The sequence below is a fragment of the Sorex fumeus genome, unplaced genomic scaffold (assembly GCF_029834395.1).
Source record: "Sorex fumeus unplaced genomic scaffold, SorFum_2.1 ptg000063l, whole genome shotgun sequence".
NCBI lineage: Eukaryota > Metazoa > Chordata > Mammalia > Eulipotyphla > Soricidae > Sorex > Sorex fumeus.
Genome location: NW_026606120.1, coordinates 85218473 through 85240747, shown reverse-complemented (window position 1 = coordinate 85240747; position 22275 = coordinate 85218473).

Below are 22275 nucleotides of genomic sequence, written 5' to 3'. Positions count from 1 at the left end.
AAGCATGTTTGGCCCTTGCCCCACTTTTTCTGATTTAGCTGACGTGGAGTTGGAACCAATAATTTACTTTTCAGAGAAGATCTCAAGTGGCTCCAAGATGTGGAACTCGAGAATTCTGCTGCTCTGATTCCTGGTGTAGACTCCAAGTTAACTTCCTTTCACTGGTCACAGATCTTTGAAAATGGTATCACTCTGATTTAGTGATCCAGATGAAATAGAACTGAGGGAGTGGGGGAAGTTTGTTTCTAAAGAGAGGAAAGGAAGAAAGGAACTAAGATATCTTCTAGTGTTTTCTTTTAATTAATTTTTAATTGAATCACAGTGAGACACACAGTTATAAACTTGTTCATGATTGGATTTCAGTCATATCATTTTCCAACGTTCATCCCTTCTCCAGTGTACATTTCCCACCACATTGTTCCCAATTTCTCTCCTGCCCTCCCCCTCCACCTCTATGGCAGACACTTATCTTTTATATGTTTGGAGTATTGGGTAATTTACTTTAATCTGTATGGAATAAACCAAACAGTTCTTTTTTAGCCTTTGTGCTAAAAAAAGGTACAATGAATTATATAAACAAATAACATTTACTAATATAAATAATATGTATTAATACATACAGTATAATAGAATAATAATCAAACAATTTTATCAAATAAAAACCAATAACTTACAGAACAAAAAAAGACAGGACGAGAAGTTTAAATTCCAGACAATTAATTCCTCACGTAGGATGGTTTCACTCTACATTGTGTATGGCTTTTACCCATACACATTTAGGCAAGTTTTCACTTGAAAGCATACATTGAAGTCTCGAGTTTGGTCCTTTACATCCAGCCTAGTGCTTTGCAATTTGAACATCCAAGAAAATTATGGGCAGTAACACTGAGCTATGGTTTCTACCCATCTCCACAATTTGGAGAGTAAACCCTCTCTCCTCCACTGATGGAAATTTCTTTTCAGCACAATGCTCAGTAAGTGACAGAGAGGATCCGCATTTGGTTATGAAATAGTCTTTATGTTAGGCTATTTCTCTGCCAAGGGCTCACTCAAGTGTCCCAAACCACATTTAAGGTAAGTGAAACTGAATGGTGAGGTTTGGTAGGTTAGGATTTCACTTTGGCTGGTTTTATTGACACTTCTCCCACTGTCTGTAAGAAGATCTGTCATAGTATTAGGGGAAGTGTCGGTGAGGCTGAGGGAGGAGGTCTCCAGCCCTAGGACCTCTGGAGAAAGGTATTCCAGGAAGCAGAAAGCATTTCAAGTTCCAATGGAGAGTGCTCCTCAAACATATGTGAAACAAGAGGGAGAAAGACTTGAAGAGAGTCAGCAAGATGTGGTTTGAGGTCACCAGCACCTTGAAAGTTATGTCTTGTGGATTTTACCCTAAAATCATGAGCCTCAATCTTTCTAGCTACTGACTGAGAGTAGGAAAGGAGAAAGGAAGAATAATAATGCATAAGAGGGTCTTGGCCTTCCTTGCCAGTCCAAAGACAGGAAATGAGAACCAATCAGTTCCCTCTCTAATGTCAAGTTCTGTCTGGCAGTGTTGACAGATTGGCTGGGGTTATAGAGAAATCGGGGCCACAAGGATCATACCAATAGGTTTGCTCTATGCAAGCCCAAGTATGAAGGTTTCATTATCTGAGACAGACTAAGGGAAAGGCAGGCTCTGGCATCTATCATGAACCCAGGAAGGTGAAATTAGTCAGTCTGATTTTGGAGATGACTGAATTGAGGCTCATAGAAATGGCCATACTTGATCAATGTTGAACCATGACAAAGAGCAGAGTGAGCATTTGTGGAATATAAAATAACATAATATGAGACTGACACCCAAGGACAGTAGACACAAGGGTCAGGAATATTGTCCCATAGTTGGAAGCCTATATCATGAGCTGGGGAAGAAGACAGCTGGGATAGAGAAGGGATTACTAAGTCAATGATGGTTGGAGGGATCATTCAGGATGGGAGATGTGTGCTGAAAGTATATAAAGGACCGAACGTGATAGCCTTCCCTGGGAAGGGAAGTTAAAGAGGAAGCCAGTGACTTTATTTTCCTCCAGAAATTATTTTATTTTTCTTTCACCCACTTTCATTTTAAGTAATATGAAAGAAACATTTTTTTAACAAAGGTTTTTCGAGGGACCTACAAATGGAAATCAAAAAGGCAAAAAGACAAAAGTACTTAATGTTATTGAGTTCCATTGCCCTTTTAATATATGTATATAAATATGTATATATTAAAGTATTTAATATAATATAAGCATGTGTAAGTATTAAGCATGTGTAAGTATCTGTATTGCAAACCATAATGCCCAAGAGTAGAGAGACAGTATAGGGGAAATTGTCTGCCATAGAGGTGGGAAGAGGGTTGGAAAGGGGGGTATACTGGGGACATTGGTGGTGGAGAATGTGCACTGATGGAGGGATGGGTGTTTGATCATTGTATAATTGAAACTCAAACATGAAAGCTTGTAACTATCTCACAGTGATTCAATAAAATAAAATAAAAATTTTAAAAAGAGCTGACTGAAAACAAAATAACTGGATTATCTGGTATGCGAAGACCCATGGTATTTCTACCAGGGCAACTCCACTCTACTTCAAAAGTGGACCCAAGTTGACAGGTTCCCACTCTGAGTATTCCCCCATTTCTCTCACTCCATTTGATTGAGGCCCTGCCCAGAAGTCACACACCAGGCTCGGTGCTTTGGAGTACTCCTGTTGCATACTCAGGGAACCATGCCATGATGGGAATAGGCCCCAAGCATCTTGCATGCATAGCCTGGACTCCGGAGCTCAGCACCATCTCCTGGCCTCTATTTCAGATTCATTTCATCCAAGCTACCAGGTGACATTACAAGTCCCTGTGAAAATATCAGAAAGGAAAATCTTGCCCACAGGCTGAGTTCATCTGGAACCCACCACCACCACAAGGTCCTGGGATAGAGTGTCCCAGCCAGACCAGAGTCCAGCTTGATTAGAAGAGTTTGTCTAGCCTCTTTCCTGCCCAGCACAACTGACTCACGAGGAGTCCAAGGCACCCAGAGGGTACTGTTTCTGCCCTGCAGGTTGAAGTCCCCAGAGTCCAGCCTGCCTCTGGCTTGAGTCCCAAGCCCTGAGGAAAGAGGAAAATTCTCTGCCCTTGGCGCTGCAGAACTGTTAAGTGTGCCTGCACGCATGGTTCCCATCCTTTGACCTAATCGGGCCTGGATTCGTAGGCCTTAAGGGAGATGCTGCTGGGTTGTTCCCACTGCGTTATTTTTGGGATCTGGCAAAAGCAAGCAAGACAGAGAGTGAGCAGTTGGAACCACGGGCCAGTGGGGAGCAGGGCCTCTGCACCAGCCTGGTCGCTGGCTGAAGTCGTTTCCCTACTCCTGATAAATTTCAGGATTGAGCAGTATACTAGAAGCCCTGGGAAGGGAAGTTAAAGAGGAAGCCAGTGACTTTATTTTCCTCCAGAAATTATTTTATTTTTCTTTCACCTACTTTCATTTTAAGTAATATGAAAGAAACATTTTTTTTTAACAAAGGTTTTTCGAGGGACCTAACAAATGGAAATCAAAAAGGCAAAAAGACAAAAGTACTTAATGTTACTGAGTTCCATTGTCCTTTTAATACCCGAGTTCGATTCCTCCGCCCCTCTTGGAGAGCCTGGCAAGCTACCGAGAGTATTCGATATGCCAGACACAGTAACAACAAAGTCTCCAAAGGAGATGTTACTGGGCCCGCTTGAGCAAATTGATGATCAATGGGAGGGCCTTTACCTTTACCTTTTATATAAATATGTATATATTAAAGTATTTAATATTAATATAAGCATGTGTAAGTATTAAATATTAATGTAGCATTATAGCACTGTCCTCCCGTTGTTCATCATTTCGCTCAATTGGGCCCAGTAACGTCTCCATTGTGAGACTTGTTGTTACTGTGTTTAGCATATCGAATACGTCACAGGTAGCTTGCCAGGCTCTCCGAGAGGGGTGTAGGAATCGAACCTGGGTCGGCTGGGCTGACCGCGTGCAAGGCAAACACTCTACTGCTGTGCTATCGCTCCAGTCCAAATATTACTGTATTTAATATTAATACAGACATATATTAGCAAAGACTTTTATATATAATGTATATTATATGTATATATTAATATATATATTTTAAAGATTACTTCTAATCATAAGCAAAGCTGTTCCTTGTTTTTCAACTCAGCAAGCCTCCCCTCTTCTATGGTGATTCTGTAGTCTATGCTAATGGTGGGGCACTGGGGAAGAGATGAATGAGCATGACAGCTATGGAGATATTCCATGGAACTTTCTCTGAAAATCTTCTCAAAGAAAGAACTTCCTGTAGAGGGAGCTGGTATGCACACAGGGACAGCCCCACCCCACAGCATGGGGCAGATCTCATGCTCTGTTATATGTTTTGAATTCCTTTAAAAAGTATTTTTTACTGGGGCTGTAAAATATTACAATGGGTAGTGTCCTTGCTTTGCATGTGGCCTTGCTGGGTTCAATCCCCACCATCCCATGTGGTCCCCTGAACCCACCCGGAATGATTCCGAGTGAATAGCCAGGAGTAACCTCAGAGCAAAGTCAGGTGAGTCCCCAAAACCAACCAAATAAACCCTGTATTATTTATTATAGATTAGGTCACCTTGTTACAATAGAACACTATTGTGTTTACAGTATTGAGAGACAAAGCTACAGCACCCTCACCACCATAACCCAGTCTTACACTTTTGAAAAATAAGCCAAATTTTCATTTTGCACTGGACCCAGAAAATTACATAGCCAGCCTATTCTTTTGCTAAGACAATCTCCTTAATCTGTTTCTTTCATTTTTGTTTCCCCAAAGAACTTTACTTTAGCATTTTCTTCCCTCATGCACTCCCAGCCCCATGAAGTTGTAATTCATATGTATTATATTGTTGTTAATCTACTTAGGTATATCTGTGCTTTTTATATTAAATAATAAAGGCTATTTTGCTACTCAAGAACTAAATATCCACCTTCTTGCCCCCATAAAAAATGTCTATTCTAAAAATAGACAATTGGGAAAAGATACTTGTATATGGTATGTCTGACAAGGGGTTAGTGAATATTGAAAATACATAAATAACCCACACAACTCTACAGCAAAAAAAAAAAAATAAATTGGACACAAGCCTGGGTAGACAGTTCTCCAAAGAAGATGTACAAATAGCCCACATACACGAAAAAAATGCTTGTCCTAACTTATTAATAGGAAAATGCAAATCAAAACCATAATGAGCTACCATCTCTTACCAACCACAATGAGCTATCATTTCTTGAATGGTCCTTGTCACAAATATTGGAAACAATAAGCACTGGGAAGGATATGGAGGAAAAGGAACTCTTAGAGATGGCTGATAAGTAAATTTGGGATGGCCTCTATGGAAAATAAAATGGAGATTCTTTTAAAATAATAAAAATATTCCATTGAGTACTGTGCAGATGCAAGGAATGATTAAATCATGTAACTTATTGCAACTAGGATGGATTTTCAAGATATTTTGTTAAGTAGAGTAATTAAGAAGAAGGCCAAATACCTGATGATATCACTTATCTGTGATAGATAATAAGAGAATGCAAGGTATTAGAGAGGGTATCCATAGATTAGCTTTAGTCCTAGCCTATAGAAAGGAGAAGGACAGGGAAGGGAAGAAATTTAGGGTATGGGAAATAATGGGAAAGGGGGATGGAGACTTGAATATATTGCTATATTCTTGTATCCATTATGATCACTTGTAGACATAAAAAGCTCTGGTAGAGAGATTTCACTCATGACTTTTTCCAGGAGTTCTGTGGACAACTTTGTGTGAGACCCTTTGTCTGTCTGGGGAAGAGCTTGGAATTTGCTTCTAACTACTACAATATGACAAGTTATTCTTTACATGAAATTTAGGATTCACATCAGTTGTTAGAGGAGTCAAATAGAGAATAATGGGTCTGTAGTGATGGAACAGCAGTTAGAGCACTTGTTCTCTATGCAGTCGATTCAGGTTGGAACCCTAGAATCCTTTGGTCCCTGAAACATTGCCAGGAGTAGTTTCTGAGAGCAGAGCTAGGAGTAATCCATGAGCATTGCTGGGTGTGGCCCTAAACACAAAACAAAAGCAAACAAAAATCAAGTGAATGATGGTGAGTGGATCTGATTTAATCAGGTCAAAAGGCCCTTGAAGAGATAGATGGGTTGTTCCCTAGAGTAAAATGACTTGACTTTGAATTTGATGAGGGAAGTGGTTTAGCCACATGGGGGAAGCCTGGGGTGTGAGGAATTTTGTCTCTCAGAACTGCATCTGGCTCCCAGTTTTCTGACACACACTAGGGTCCTCAGTTATATAGCTGCAAGGAACTGTGATAACAACCCAAATGAGATTTACACCATTTTCCAAAGGAGACTATAATCATTTATTCTTTTTCTTTTTTTGTTTTTTAGGCCACACCTACTGGTGCTCAGGGATTACTCTTGGCTCTGCACTCAGGAATCACTCCTGATGGTGCTCAAAGGATCCCATGGGGTGTTGGGGATCAAAACCTTGTTGTTCATGTACAGGGCAAGTGTGCTACGTTTTGCGCTATTGCTTTCCAGGTGTGGTTGTTTTACTGATGAAAAACTCTGCGGTTATTCATTTGTACTTTTTAAGCTTCTAAGTACATGATCTTTTTCATTAATAACAATAATTTAGTATTTATTCAAATTTTCAAAAGCATTTTGCATCCCAAGTGAATATAAGCAGTGTGGGTAACTTACAGATAACCGTTAGATGATTTATAAGATGGTGACATACTTTCAAATGCTCTGTGCAATTACTTCATGTATTAGGCATTAAAAGATAAGAGGCACAGTTTCTAGAAAAGATGAATATCAGGGTAGGGTGATGATTATGGGGCCCCAGGCTATACCACTGAAGGAACTGTTGGGAAGAAAATATCAGAACCTAGTTATAGCATATGTCAAGTGAGGAGCTGCTGTTTTACCATCTAAAAACTGAATTTGTCTCGTTTCTATTCTCCCATTCTTCTGTGAGACTCCATCCTTACTTAGCTTTAAATTCTCATTAATGATTCCAGGTTTTATTTTAAGTAGATGAAACCAATGAAAGTTTTACCTTCACATCTGTGTGGTGACAGAATGAGATTCACCCTTTTTAAGCATCATGGTATTTGTCTTATTTAAGTTTTAATTATCCAGTGATAGAATTTTTCCCAAAAGGACAAGTGTGAGGAGACCAGAGGAGTGAGCTTGGGGCAAGTTTCAGGTCCTCTGCCACTGTGTATAGTCTCTAAACTTACCTGCTGTCAACACTGACCAAGACATTGAAATCTCTACAAAACAGTACCAGACTAACAGGATGACTTGATGTGAGCCATGCAGATTTTCTGGGCCCCAGGAACCTCACCTAATTATCTTTGACCTACTTTTAATGAGTCTATAAAGAAACAAATTATAAACCAACTTAGTATCCATGTTCAGGCTTATGCTTCCTTAAATACCATCTCAATGACTCAGCCAGAGTGATAGTCTTCAAAATTAAATCTCCCTCTCCTCCTGGTTGAACACTTCTCTCCATGATTGAAAGGTGGTAAAGTGTTAAGTGTGAAATACTATCAGCAACAGTCCTGTAAAACACAGTGCCAAAAGTTATTATAAAAAGTATATCTTGTAGCCATGGATATCATTGGTGGAGGGACATGAACACCAGTAAAGGAATTGGAGCTGAAACACTGATTACCTGAAACCTGTTCATATATAACTTTGTCATTCACAGTGACATCATCATCACCATCATCACCAACTAATTCAGGCCCTAAGTGTCCAGTGGCTTTCTGCAATGCACAGACTGAAATCCCGACTCACTGTAGTCTAAAACTTCTAAAGCTTCCCCTTTCTCTCTTAACTACTAACATTTGCATAATTAAAAAATGCAAAAATACTTCTAGGGCTAGGGATATAGTATGTGGATTCAGTTACATGCCTTACATGCTGCTTACCCTGATTCAATTTCAGGCACTGCATATCTTATGAGCTTTGCTAGTAACTGAGCACAGGATCACAGACTCAGGATTAAGTCCTGAACGCCTCCAGGTGTGATCCAACATAAACATAAAAATAAAATAAACAAATGTTTCTAAAATATTTGGAAAATTTGTAGCTACCCTGAATCTCCCAATTTCCCCCTTGAGGTGAGGGTTAAACCTTTGGGGGTTCAGGGTAATTACCTCACCATGATCCCACAGAAGCTACCCAGTTTTCTGTTCAGGCACTATGACAGATATCCACTCCAATTCATGGGTAACATGAGTTGTCCCAGTGATAGGTATTTGGAAATTGAACCCATCGGCAAGTGTGCTATTGTAACAAGCTGCTGTGCAAGGGAGCACCTCATCCCGAACCAAAGGAAGGAGGACTAGAAAGAATAAAAGGAACAAAATCTAAAAGCTTTCTGAAGCCAAGAACAGCTATCTTTCAATGTGGTAGAAGAAAACTTGCCCCATGATCCAGCTTGGGGAACAATAAGTGGGAATTATGGAAAATAAATACAAAGCACACACTTGCTCTTTGCACTACCAATACCACATGAAGAGCTGAGTAATTATGTATTCGAATATCATTGCGGGAAAATGTCGGTGTGACCCAAAGTTCAATACTCAAGCACATTGGTTCCAGGCGAGATTGCCTTTCATGGTGGTATACCCTTTCTCCTCTCCTGCCTTGCTTCCAAAGGAAATTAGATCCTGATTCTATTTACCGGAATGGGATCTAATAAGGGCGTCTTCTTGATTATAGAGTTTTGAGGATCAGCACTTTCTCTCTTGCTCATAGGAAACCACACAAAGTGAACAGAAACCTGTAAGTACGTCCTAAGCTAATCGTACTGGCCCAGCTGTCTAGACATGACTGAAAGTACGTCTGTAGAAAGGAGAGTGACCAGAGTGAAATCCCCTTCCTTTTCCTTTGCCCTCTCCTGGGTCTGCAGAGATCTGGATGGGAGGTTGATGGTCAACGCTCAGCAACAACTTTACTAACTCACACTCTTTTCTAGGGGAGATTGGAGAAGACGGGTCAAAGTAGATGGCTATTCTCAAACTATACGTTTTTTCTACTACCCCCTACCTCCTTGCCCCGAGTCTTCTTTAGTCATCAGATGGGTACCCATGCGGTATCCATATGGTGCCCAGAGGAAGGAGCTGGTCTCTGAAAGTTATTCTTTTTCCCAATGTCCAGAGAAACTTGCCCTTTTCCTCACTAAGGGCTCAGTGCATTTATGTTTTATTGGTTCTGTACTTAACACATACGCTCCCATTGACTCTTCAGGATTGAGGGTCCCGTTCTAACCCTGAAGCTTATTTATGGATGGAATCTTACTATGGACCTATATTTGTCGGCAACATTGAAATGTGATGAAACTTAGAGTCCTATTTTCCATATCACCACTTGCTGCATACCTCAAGTGCCCACTACTCTTTCTTCATCATCTTAAGTAGACTTCCTAGAGTGATTTGCCAGGGTGTAACTCAGTTTCTATGTTCTTTGAAATCTGGGCTCTCAGTTTCTTTGTTCTTTGAAAAGCGGGCTCCCCAGATGTCATTACCGTCTCATCAATAACTCTTTAGCACTGATCCATCTGCCCATTAGAGGTTCATAGATCCTAAGCTAAACCTAACTTGGAGCATTCCCTACCAGTGTTTTCCTCTAAAGATACTTTTTATCATTCCTGTCCTGGATCCTTAAAGACTTCGTTTGTTGACTGAGTACACCGCCAGAATGTTAACCAGTGGGCGAGCACACCACATGTTTGCTGATGACTTTGTTACACACAATATCATACCTGAAAACCCAAAGGGAGGCAAGAGGTGGGGTGATGTCCCACAAAATCTGATTGTTCAGCTTCAGCAATATTGTTTACCTCTCGGTGATTCAGACTTAAGTTTTTATTTGCTTCAACTTGCTACAATAAAATGCGACTCTTGGACATTTTGCTTTCAAATATATTTATTTAAGGGGATTTTTCTCCAAAATATAAAATAAAACAAAAAGGAATCCGTTTTAAGGGGGCAAAAATGTAACATAAGTCCATCATTTAGTATGCTTTTCCAATTACATCTATTTGAGTCTGACTTTCTGTCCAGATGCGAATGGAAAGTTTTTTCCATTTAAAAAGCAAATATCTTTTATTGAAAATAGTGCAAACCCAACGTGTGTTTTTTTTCCTCCTTTGTCTAGCCATGTTTGCTGTCTATATCTCATAATGACCTTTCTCCAACATATTTTTTCTGTTTTTCTTTTGTGCCCAGTTTCTAAAAATAAAGTGGCTAGTGGATCTTTTGATGTAGGGATAATATTTTGATTTCATTGGTACATACAATCAGGAAACATATTTCTGTTTATACTCTTAAAAATCAGTTGAGAGTTTTCGATGAAGCCACGTTCTGTCAGCACTTTTTTTTCCAAACCTGGAAAATGTAACAAAATCCAAAGCAGCTGTAGGAAGTAGAGTATACACTCCATTTTGCACTCAGCAGGAGGAGAACTAAGAGGAGGTAATAGGATAGTTTCCACATGAAAAAGTTAACAAAGAATTTAACCTGTAATGAAAACTCTGATAATCTCCAGGAATGAAAGATGCTTGGATGATGGACTTGGGGTTTTTCATGAGTTCAAAGGACCTGGTTTTCCCTGTAAATGCTACACAGGAATCAGAGATATCCATGTGACCATTGGTACGTCTGATAGCCAACAAAAGTTCAAGCTTCATCTTTAAACCATTAAGCAGTGACTGCGTCTGCATTTTCAAACCAGGGATTAGCCTACCCTTGCCTTTCTCTGAAGAGTATAGAAAGCAGAATCTCATTAACTTATCATGGTGTGCTCCAAGATGGGGGTGCTGATTTCTAATTCATTTCATTTTCTTTAGGATTCAACGTGTGAAGATCTACAAGGCTTGGACTTGTGTTCCCTCTGACTTTGAAATACACAGAAAAGACTCCTGAGACTTTGTTAAAATTAGCAGGTTCTGGGTCAATTCGGTGGGAGAAGGATGAGATTCTGTGTTCATATCAACTTTTCAAGTTTTATGGACCATCACTGAATGTTGAGTGCAGAAGATTTTTGTTTTAGTAAGGTCCTTGTGATGCTCAAGCCACATATTCCTGCCAGATATTCCTCCCTTCCCTCAGCAATGGACAGGGGTCTGGAGCAATAGCACAGCAGGTAGGGCATTTGCCTTGCATGCGGCCGACCTGGGTTCGATTCCCAGAATCCCATATGGTCCTCCGAGCACTGCCAGGAGTAATTCCTGGGTGCATGAGCCAGGAGTAACCCCTGTGGATCTTAGGGTTTGACCCCCAAAAAGCAAATAAGTAAATAAATAATGGACAGGACTTACTTTTAGCAATAATCTGGCAAGAGTGATTGCAAATGTTTTCTGAGTTTATTTATTTATTTATTTATTCCTCCCTCCCCCTGAGTTTAGATGATCAAAAAAACACTGTAGCTTCAGTCTCTGCTTCTCTCATTCATTTTTGTTGAAAACTTCTCTCTGGGGGAAGCTTGCAGCCATGTTGATATTTACATATAGAGAAATCCACATATCAAAAACTTAGTGTGTCTAATTCTTTTGGCCAGTAGTCAGGATATAAAACCAATGACTATAAAACCAAGCTCCCGGAAGTTTGTGGCCGCAAATGCAACCTCTTATTGTTTAGTTCTCATTCTCGGAGAACTCAGCTGGCTACTGAGAGTATCCTGCCTGCACGGCAGAGTCTGGCAAGCTCCCCATGGCGTATTCAATATACCAAAATCCAGTACCAATGAAGAATCTCATTCCCCTGACCCTGAAAGAACCTCCAATGTGGCACTTGCTAAAATCTCAGGGCTAGGACAAATGGAGATGTTACTGGTGCCTGCTCGAGGAAATCAATGAACAACGGGATGACAGTGAAACAGTGAATATCCGGAAGGTCAACATCCACTGGAATGGGTTTGAGTGTTGACTACTTCCTAGTGAAGTTGTGAACTGACTGCAATCCCAGCTAATTCTATTGTTGCCTGAGTAACTCTATACTATAGGCATTTAGAATAAGACCGTGACTAATAATCTGAAACAGGAAACTGTGAAAGAATTAATATTTATTGTTTTAAGTATTTAAAAGAGTGAGATCATTTATTATGCACCAATAGATCACTAATACATCATCATTCGTGGAGAATAAGTTTATAAAATTTGTGTTAAAAATCTGACTGTATCAGAAAGAACGGGATAGACACAGAAAGTGTCTTGCATTCTTCTTGCATTTCTTGCATTCTTCTGGGGAACATAAAGAAACAAAATGGGAGACTAACACCCAGGAGTGGCCGAGATTAGTACCAGGAATTTTTCTCCATGACTTGGAGGTCAGTCACACGTGCTAGGGGAAAAGGAAGCTCAGATAGAGAAGGGTGCACCAAATAAAGGGTGTTGGGAGGATCCTCCCAGGATGGGAGAAGCATGCTGAAAGTAGACTATAGACCAAATATGATTGCCACTCAATGCCTCTTGCAAACCACAGGATCCAAAAGGAAAGAGAGAGAACAAAAGGGAATGCCCTCCCACAGAGGCAGGGTGGGATGGTGGGATGGGGGGACAAGGGGTGGGAGGGATGCTGGGACCCGTGGTGGTGGAGGATGGGTGCTGGTGGAGGGATGGGTACTTGATCATTGTATAACTGAAACCCAAGCACAAAAATTTGTAAGTCTATAACTGCAGCTCATGGTGTTTCACTAATAAAAAAAAATAAAGGGAAAAAAATCTGACTGTAGCTCTTTATTAACCATATGAGTAAAGTGAAAAGTAAAGGCCCTCCCGTTGATCATCGATTTGCTCGAGCGGGCCCAGTAACGTCTCCATCATGAGACTTGTTGTTACTGTGTCTGGCATATCAAATACATCATGGGGACCTTGCCAGGCTCTGCCGTGTGGGCAAGATACTCTCGGTAGCTTGCCGGGCTCTCTGAGAGGGCGGAGGAATCGAACTCGGGTCGGCCATGTTGGCTGCATGCAAGGCAAACGCCCTACCTGCTGTGCTATCGCTCCAGCCCTAACCATATGAGAGGCAAACAATTTTCGTGTTCAGTCTCCTGGAATTATCCTATTCTTGAAGGTATCTGTGTAACCCTGGACACCGACTCTTTCTTTCTTATCATTATTCCAATTATATTTGAATTTGGAATTGATTTGGAATTCAAACCAGTCAAGCCTAAACTGAATCCAAAGGGAATTCATTCAAAAGATCTAATGTAAAAGTCTGATTGTTTGAAGATGGCTTAAAGGTAGAATTGACTGTGCCCATCATCTTAAGATATGACTTTCTGGTCTAACAACTCTAGTTTCTGCTTATTTTCCAGAACTTTCTATAACTAGAGAGAAACAGCTCTACTTTTTAAAAAAAAGGTGTGTATTTACGAAAGAGTAAGAGCATGAAAATTCAAAGTAACCCAGAGATGGCTTTTTATTGCCTCTGAAGTTTTGTATTTTTTAAAAAAAACTTTTATTTGTGGACACAAATGAGGGGAAAAAAAAGGTATTTGGAAAATTAAGGTAGATGTGATCTTTGAAGGCCTTCTAGGATGCCATTTTGAATTTCAAAAATATGTTCACATAATTCTCTTCCTTCCCTGCTTTCAGATATGAGTGATAGTCTTCTGAACTATTAACTCTTTCAGACTATGCAGAACCATGGGTTTCTTGACTTCTTGAAATATCTCATTCTTTATGACTCCAAATATAGACAGTGCCACACTAGCCGCAAGATAAAGACCACTACTCAGTGTTGCCTAGGCCAATCAAGAGTCCCAGTATGGAAAAGAACACTGGGAAAGCAATGAAGAGAAATCCAGCACCTTCCTACTCTGTCATGCATTATTTAATATCTTAAACTATACAATTATGCAAATTTTCTGTTATGTTTTGTTTATGCTATTTCACTCATCATATATTTCTATATTCTCTCATAAAATGTCGAACTTCAACCTGTCCAGATATCTAACAGTTGTTATCTTCTCTGTCATTCCAATTTCCATCCATATCTCTCATCTTCAAAAACAGTATTGTCAGTGTATGTGGTCCCTGCTTATAATCTTCCTTTGTCCCTTTCTTCTATTGTTGTAGGGGCCAATCAATTTTCCTTGGTTTTATATGTATGTCAAACATTCATATGTTGGGACTGGAACAATAGCACAGCAGGTAGGGTGTTTGCCTTGCACACGGCCAACCCAGGTTCAATTCCCACCATCCTTTATGTTCCCCCAAGCACTGCCAAGAGTAGTTCCTGAGTTCATGAGCCAGGAATAAAACCCTGTGCATCTCCAGGTGTGACCCAAAAAGCAAAAAAAAAAAAATTCATGTGTTATCATCAGGTATTATTTGAATATTGACATATTCCTTAAATAAATAATTTAATAACTTAAAGAGACTTTATACTTATATTACTTATTTATTGAGAATGTAGTTTATTACATTACATATACTCATGTAATTAATGCCAAATAAATATTTATGAGTAAAACTAATAGAGGTTACTTTCAGTGTTTTCAATCTAATGACATACTTCTAGAAAATAAACAAAATTCTGAGTGGTTGAATTATGGATGTTTATAAAACTCTATATATTCGCCTATTTACCTAGCCTGTCAGACTCTGTACTGACTATTCTGTGAGTATGCCTCTATCTCATACATATGAATGCAGTTTCCTAGGATAGAGAACAAAACCACACACATTCTAAATATACTGCTTTAGAGTTTAGCCTCACAGATGATTAAAATGAGCCATGATCTTTTCAAGTACCCAATTTTACCAAGAATTATATTTAAGAATTCCAGCACAGATATGCAAAGTAGGGTATGTTTATTCCCAGTGAAACCCAGTCTCTTTGTGTACTACTTCATGGTTTTCCAAACTCCAAGAGGTACCATTTAAATATGTTGCTAAGGTGATATGGTGCCGAGAACAGGTCAATCTGTACCTGTGAGGTGAGTGCATCAGCAGCCTGATGCTACCTTCAGACTTCTATATACTCAAAAATTGCTGCTGTGCCTTTGGCCAGACCCCAACAACTTGGGGCCAAGTTCACCAAGAAAGTAAGTGGCCAAAAGTTAGGTGTGTGGGAAACACACCCACAAACCACCTCCAGCTCAGCTATATAATCAGAGGCAACGCCTCTCTGACTCCTGATCAAGCTGCTTAATGGCCATGATCCCAGAGACTCAGAAACAAATCTCGGAACCCAACGGCTTTTGGCAGAAATGTGTCTGGTCCCACAGTAGGTTACCAGCACCGGGTCACCACAGGGGGCAAAGGGTGCTGTCCCTCCACCTGCTCCCCCTTAGCATCTAGATGGCTGTCATCCTCCGGAAACCATTGCACAATCAGGTTTGGGCCCCCAGTGACGAGACATGAGGCACCTCATGGAGTGAGGGTGGAGCTGACTCTTTCCTTCCCACCCCAACGAGACCCTAAGTCACCGCCCACGAATGGCCCCTCTGGTTCCTGATCAAGCTGCTTAATGGCCATGATCCCAGAGACTCAGAAACAAATCTTGGAACCCAGCGGCTTTTGGCAGAAATGTGTCTGGTCCCCACAGTAGGTTTCAGGCGCTGGGTCAGCCCAGGTGGAAATAGGTTTTGTGCCTTTGTCTGCTCCCTCTGTTGGCTCGGTGGCCACCATCCTCCAGAGTCCATTGGACAGTCAGGTTTGGGCCCCCAGTGATGAGACATATGGGACCTCACGGGATGGGGGTGTAGACAGCCCTTTCCTCCCAGCTTCAATGAGACCCTGGATCGCCACACACAAACAGCCTCCCTGGCTCCTGATCAAGCTGCTTAACAGCCATGATTCCAGAGACTTAGGAACAAATCTTGGAACCCAGCAGGTTTTGGCAGAAATCCCTCCAGATTTAATTGTTAAAATTTCTTAGCCATTACTGTCGCCATGTGACATCATGTGTTATTCATAACCAGCAATAGAAAACAAATTGTCTATGGTTGCCTTTTCGGCAGATCTGAGTATTTGGATAAAATCCCAACTAATAATGGTGGGTCTGGTGTCAAAATATTGAATGTAATCAAAGTAGAGAGAGAGTAATGTATAAATCACCTGCCCTACAGGTAGGGGGTTATACTGGGGGTTTTGGTGGTAATAAATACATAAATAAATATGTTGCTAGGCTGTATGTGAGAAGTTGCCAGTTGAAATCTCAGAAATTGATGTTAAAATAGATATTAAACGGATATTAAAGGTAAATTTTAGGAGGGTAACTCACTGACCTCAAAGGAAGAAGGAAGTGAAGCGTACAAAAATAGTTTCTGCAAAACAGAAGAAAAAGCCTTGAAAGTCAATCAGAGCAAAAGGTCCCTACCCAAAAGGCAAATGATTAATTTTTGCTTTCATCTTCTTTCTTCAGGTTCCTAGCTGTTCAGAACATTTAAATTCTGCAAACACACATGTAAACACATACACACCCACAATTTTAACAATATATGAGCTAGAAAGAAAATTTTAGATAGTGGAAAAAATTTATGGTCCTGAGTTTTGATTCATTATCAAAATGGTCATTTGACATTGAAGATTCTTCCCAATCTTCCCAACTCATTCAAACGCAAAACTATATCTATATATGCGACTATTTATATGTATTATATATGATATATATACACACATATATATGCATATATATATGAAAGAAAAGCCTAAGAAATTCTGGTCAAATATTCTTGCTTTCTAATTCTACATGAGACAAAATATGGTAAGATATCTGCATGTGCGTTGATAGAGTTTAAAAATTTTTGTGATAGAGGGATTTCTAGAATATTCTGTTTGCACTATCATGTTCAATCTCTAACTCAAAACTAAATACTATTTTTGGTACAGTGTATAGTACACCTATCTCTATGACAGAATACTTATCTGCCCTTACTCTTAGTTATCCAAGCGTATCTCATCATTTGAGGCATTCAAGGATAGTTAGGTGTTAGATATTCACAGAAAAACACATCTAAATTGGTACTACCTCATGTAAATAATTTCCTGGGGCAATCTGTTTAAGAATCGTCAATTCAAGTGTGACAAGGACATTAATATGGACCTTAAAGTTATTCAGGGAAAGCAAAATAGTATAGGGGTTAAGGTACTTTGCCTTGCATACTGTAAACCCTTGTTCAATACCCAACATTACATATGGTCCTCAAGCACTGCCAGGGTCACTCTCAAACAAAGAGTCGGCTTCCAAGATTACTAGATGTAATCCAACTCTTTTCCAATAAATAAATTCACAATAATCACTTCAATAATTCTTTTTGATGCCGATGCCCAAACTTGTAGTATTTAACATTGTTGTTTCCTCTTATGTTAAATTGAGATGGGTAGAGATGCATCTTATCAGGATTGGAGAGAGTCGAGGTGCTAATGCTTGCCTTGCATGTAGCCAATCCTGTTTTAATATAATGCATCATATACACTCCCCAAGTGTCACAAAGTGTAATCTCTAAACCCAGAGGCCAGAGCCACCTAGAACATTGCTAGGTGTAGCTTAATCTGTCCCACCCAATGATCTCAGATGATGAACCTATGAGATTTTTCTTAACTACTTGAAAACCTCAGATTTCCCTTCAGAGATACCAAGTCCCATCAATGTAAGCTACCAGCAAACATTCACACACCAGATAACTCTGGCAAAATTCTGTCATGGGAACATGTAAATGAACTTGCTTGTAAATGAGTGTATATGTATTTGAATATGAATGTGCTTGTGATTACGTGAGTGTGTGCATGTCTGTGAGGATGAGTATTTGTGTTCATAAAATGAAATCTTCCCGGAAGAAAGTGGAAATTGTCAGAGGTAAAATATGCAAATGAAATCTCAACAGGGAAACAACATGGAAAGATTTTTCCTCATGCAGAAATATCTGCATATATACTACTTTCTCTCCAAGAGCTATGATACAAAGTCCTTAATAGTTATTAGAGAAATATTGTCTTCCCTCAGTGTTATTTAAAATTTTGATTGTGGCAAAAAACAAGGGAGATCCTGTGATATCTGATAATAATGTATCTTAGTCATAGTCACCGTCACTGTCACTGTCCTCCTGTTGTTCATCGATTTGCTCAAGCAGGCCCAGTAACGTCTCCATTGGAGACTTTGTTGTTACTGTGTTTGTCATATCGAATATATCACGGGTAGCTTGCCAGGCTCTGCCCTGTGGGCTAGATACTCTCGGTAGCTTGCCAGGCTCTCCGAGAGGGGCAGAGGAATCGAACTCGGGTCGGCCATGTTGGCTGTGTGCAAGGCAAAAGCCCTACCGCTGTGCTATCGCTCCAGCGATAGAAATCATAAATGATCTCAAATATGTTCACAAGGAGAATGTACTCATAATTGTCTGATTGGTTCTATCCATATTTTTCTCTGGAGACAGGTAAATCTGTGCACATCTTTCACAATGGCAATAAAGGACAAGGAGATCTATCTACCAAAATACAAATGTTTCACTTGCAAGATATAATATTCAAGAACAAGAGTTTAGTGTTCAAATCTTGACTTTACTTGCCAGTTTTGCATCATCTGGGACAAGATAAAATCAGACTGTCTTTTTACTCCTTCAAAATGAGTTAATAGTATGAGTTTCTACTTTATAATATGAAGAATACAAATTGAGTTAATTTATATAAAATGATTAATATCATGTAGCACAAGGTAATGCCCAATGAATGTTAAATGTTATTTAACCATCATAATTCTATTTGCTCGAGCAGGCCCAGTAACGTCTCCATTGGAGACTTTGTTGTTACTGTGTCTGGCATATCGAATACGTCACGGGGAGCTTGCCAGGCTCTGCCGTGCGGGCGAGATACTCTTGGTAGCTTGCCGGGCTCTCCGAGAGGGGCAGAGGAATAGAACTCGGGTCGGCCATGTTGGCCGCTTGTAAGGCAAATGCCCTACCGCTGTGCTATTAGCTCTAGAATTTTTAATCTCTATTCCCATCTTTCCTACTGACAATATGATGTCACCTTCATTTACAGAAAAACCTATAAAAGGATCTTATTTCCTAATTATAAAATTTAGGTAACAAACATTCAAAACAAGAAAGCAATAAGGATCTTATCATGACTAGTTGAGTGTTGTTGATATAAATCTGAATAACAGAGATATTTCCCCTGGTATCGTTAAACTGTAGCTACATTATCTATAGTAAGTTTATCAATTGGTTTTATTTAGAGCATTTTAAAATTTAAATCATCATACTTCAATGTTAACAAGAAGTAGGTGGTTTAGGGTACAAGTGTACGCAGTGTTCTCTTTGTAAATCTCTGGAATATTCAGAGAATATGTGAGGTAAGAGAGAGATCTTGCAGGCAGCATGTATTTCTTGGAATGATCAATCTTTCAGAGCTCCTTTCTCTACCTTCAAAGGAAGTTATCCAGCCAACCAAAACTTCTCACTGGGAAAATGTGGTGTCCCACAAGAGACATAAGATGGTTTTCCTGGAGGCTTGCTGATGATTTCTTTAAAGATAGAGGAAGAAAAGAGGGAGGAAAATAACCCCAAACTTCCTTTGGATCAAGATGAAATAATCGAGATCGAGCAATATGAACCAGAAGGAAAGATCGAAGGGAAACGGTAACATGCAACTCTTCATTGTTTTGGAACAAGTGCTCCCTCTGTGCTCACTAACATTCGATCATTGAGTCCCATGGTTGCTGTTTCATATCAAGATTTCAAAAACTATTACAAGCTGCATAGGTATTGGAGACTCAACCAGATGTGATGAAGTTTCCATTGTTTTACTGAGTGCATGGAAAATATTACTAATGGTCGGTGTGAGGGGAGGTTTAACTGACCCCAATTGGCCAAACTCATCTGGGTATTTTTTGTTAAATCAGACCCTTTAAATACTCTTTCTTGTTATTTCACACACCCCCATCCCCATTTTTATGAGATATTTGACTATGCATAGCTTATTTTAGGTAAAAGAGAAATTCCATGACTACACCAACAGGTGGGCTAGGGAATGGGGGTGGGGGTGGTGGGATACCTTTTCTTGAGACTAAATTTTATATGCAGCCTATTATTAGCTATCTTTAGGCATTCAATGTAAAACCAATTCCAATGAATTAAATAATAATACCTCAAATTCCATTCCCTCTTTCATTGTCATTATCTTCACTATAGCCATTCAAAGGCTAAAACATTTATAAAGGTTACAACATTTACAAATTCAATTTAGTAAAATTTCATCTATTTTTATTAGGTCTATTCCTCTGTGCAGTGCATGAGCTGAGATGCAGCAAAATAGCTGGAAAGAAGAAAGGGTCTTAGAAAAATTCCTACTCATATTAACCTAGAGATGACCTTCCATTTGTTTATAATATGATTTGTGCCTTAAATTTTTCCGAGAGATATTGACCATCATAAATGTCAAAGAAACATTTGATTTCCAATTCCATAATATACCACAGCTACCAAAACAATGTGGTTCTTGTGAGAGTCACAGATCTGTCCTTTATTTTTTTTCATGTGAAAAGCCTCAAAATAGTGCTATGGTTTTCTTCATATTGTACTTAGACACAACTCATCCATTAGACATATCACCTTCATCCCCCTCCCCCTAGAAACTCAACATTGTCTCCAGAATGAACTTACCAAAATCATTATCTCAGTCTCAATTCAGAGGAATATAGAAAAATGGAAATGCTTTTAAATGTTTTTCCAAACCTTGAGCAAATTTATCTGAACCTTATGACTTTATCTAATCTTCTTTGACTGGACACATAATGAGATTTGGAGATGACTGCTGGACTAGAGCTGTTACCGACTGGATTCCACAGGACGTCAAAAGACCGCATGGCCGCTCACCTACGAGATGGTCAGACTTCTTCATCAAGACTCTAAACAATTGGTTTGAGGCTCTTCATGTTCCTAGAACGAGCAGACACCATTGGGCTACAGTAGCACTGGCACCCGCTCGAGCAAATCAATGAGTAACGGGATGTCAAGTGATCAAGTGATCAATCTTCTTTGAACAGTAACAGTGAGATGGAGATCCTTGAGAAGGTCTTCCTGTTCTTAATTATTAGAGAGAGAAAGAAAGAAAGAAAGAAAGAAAGAAAGAAAGAAAGAAAGAAAGAAAGAGAGGGAGGGAGGGAGGGAGGGAGGGAGGGAGGGAGGGAGGGAGGGAAGGAAGGAAGGAAGGAAGGAAGGAAGGAAGGAAGGAAGGAAGGAAGGAGGGAGGGAGGGAAGGAAGGAAGGGAAGGAGGGAGGGAAGGAAGGAAGGAAGGAGAAAGAAAGAAGAAAGAAAGAAAGAAAGAGATGAAAGAAAGAAAGAGAAGAAAGACAAAAAAGACAACAAAATGTGACTATTATTTCAGAAATGCATGGTACTTTAGTAAGTTCCATATATTTTACCCCCAAACATGCTACTTACTAAACAGGATTTTAATGACATTAAAGTTTTAGAATTTTTATTGCTGATAGATAATTCTCACTGGTCATTACACTTTTTAAGCATCAAAATTCTGACCTCTCATAGTTTTTACAGCCTCTGTGTCCAATTCAATCTCAAAATACTCTTTTCCTATGCAAACAAGTATCTACGTTTGCTGTGCAGTTGATATATTTGTATTGGCATCTTCATTATTTCTGTTAATAATGTGGGTCCCAGCAGATGATCTCTCATTTCCAAACTGGGTAGTCAATTGGAGGTTTGCCTCAAACTTACGAAAATTGATAGAAGTGTTAGAGGGGTAAACAGAACATCTATCCAAGGAGAGCGAACAACAAGGCTAAAAACATCCAATGTCATCACAAGTGGTTGGTTTAAATTCCACTATGTTCTCCAGTCTTGTTTTTAAGTGATCCTGAAAAACCAAGGTCTCAGAGTCGGCTTAAACACTTAGTGCCTGGAATAAATTTAAAACTTGAGGGAACAAAGTTGAAAATGTTGAATGAAGAAAAAACTTTGCTCTCGAGGCACCATGAGCAACTCCCAGGGTATGCTGCTGTCAGAGCTCACTGAAGAAATACAATGGAATTTCTAATTTACTTTAATTAGAAAAAAGTAAACACCTTCCTTCACATGTCATCGTGTTTATATAGGAGCCCAACCAGCTGATTTTCTGCTGGCATGGCTCTGGAACCACTCAATTAAATCTCAGGGCACAATTTCTTTTTATGAATGAAATACCATTAGTCTAAAGCCAGAGAATTTTTTTTTTCATTTGC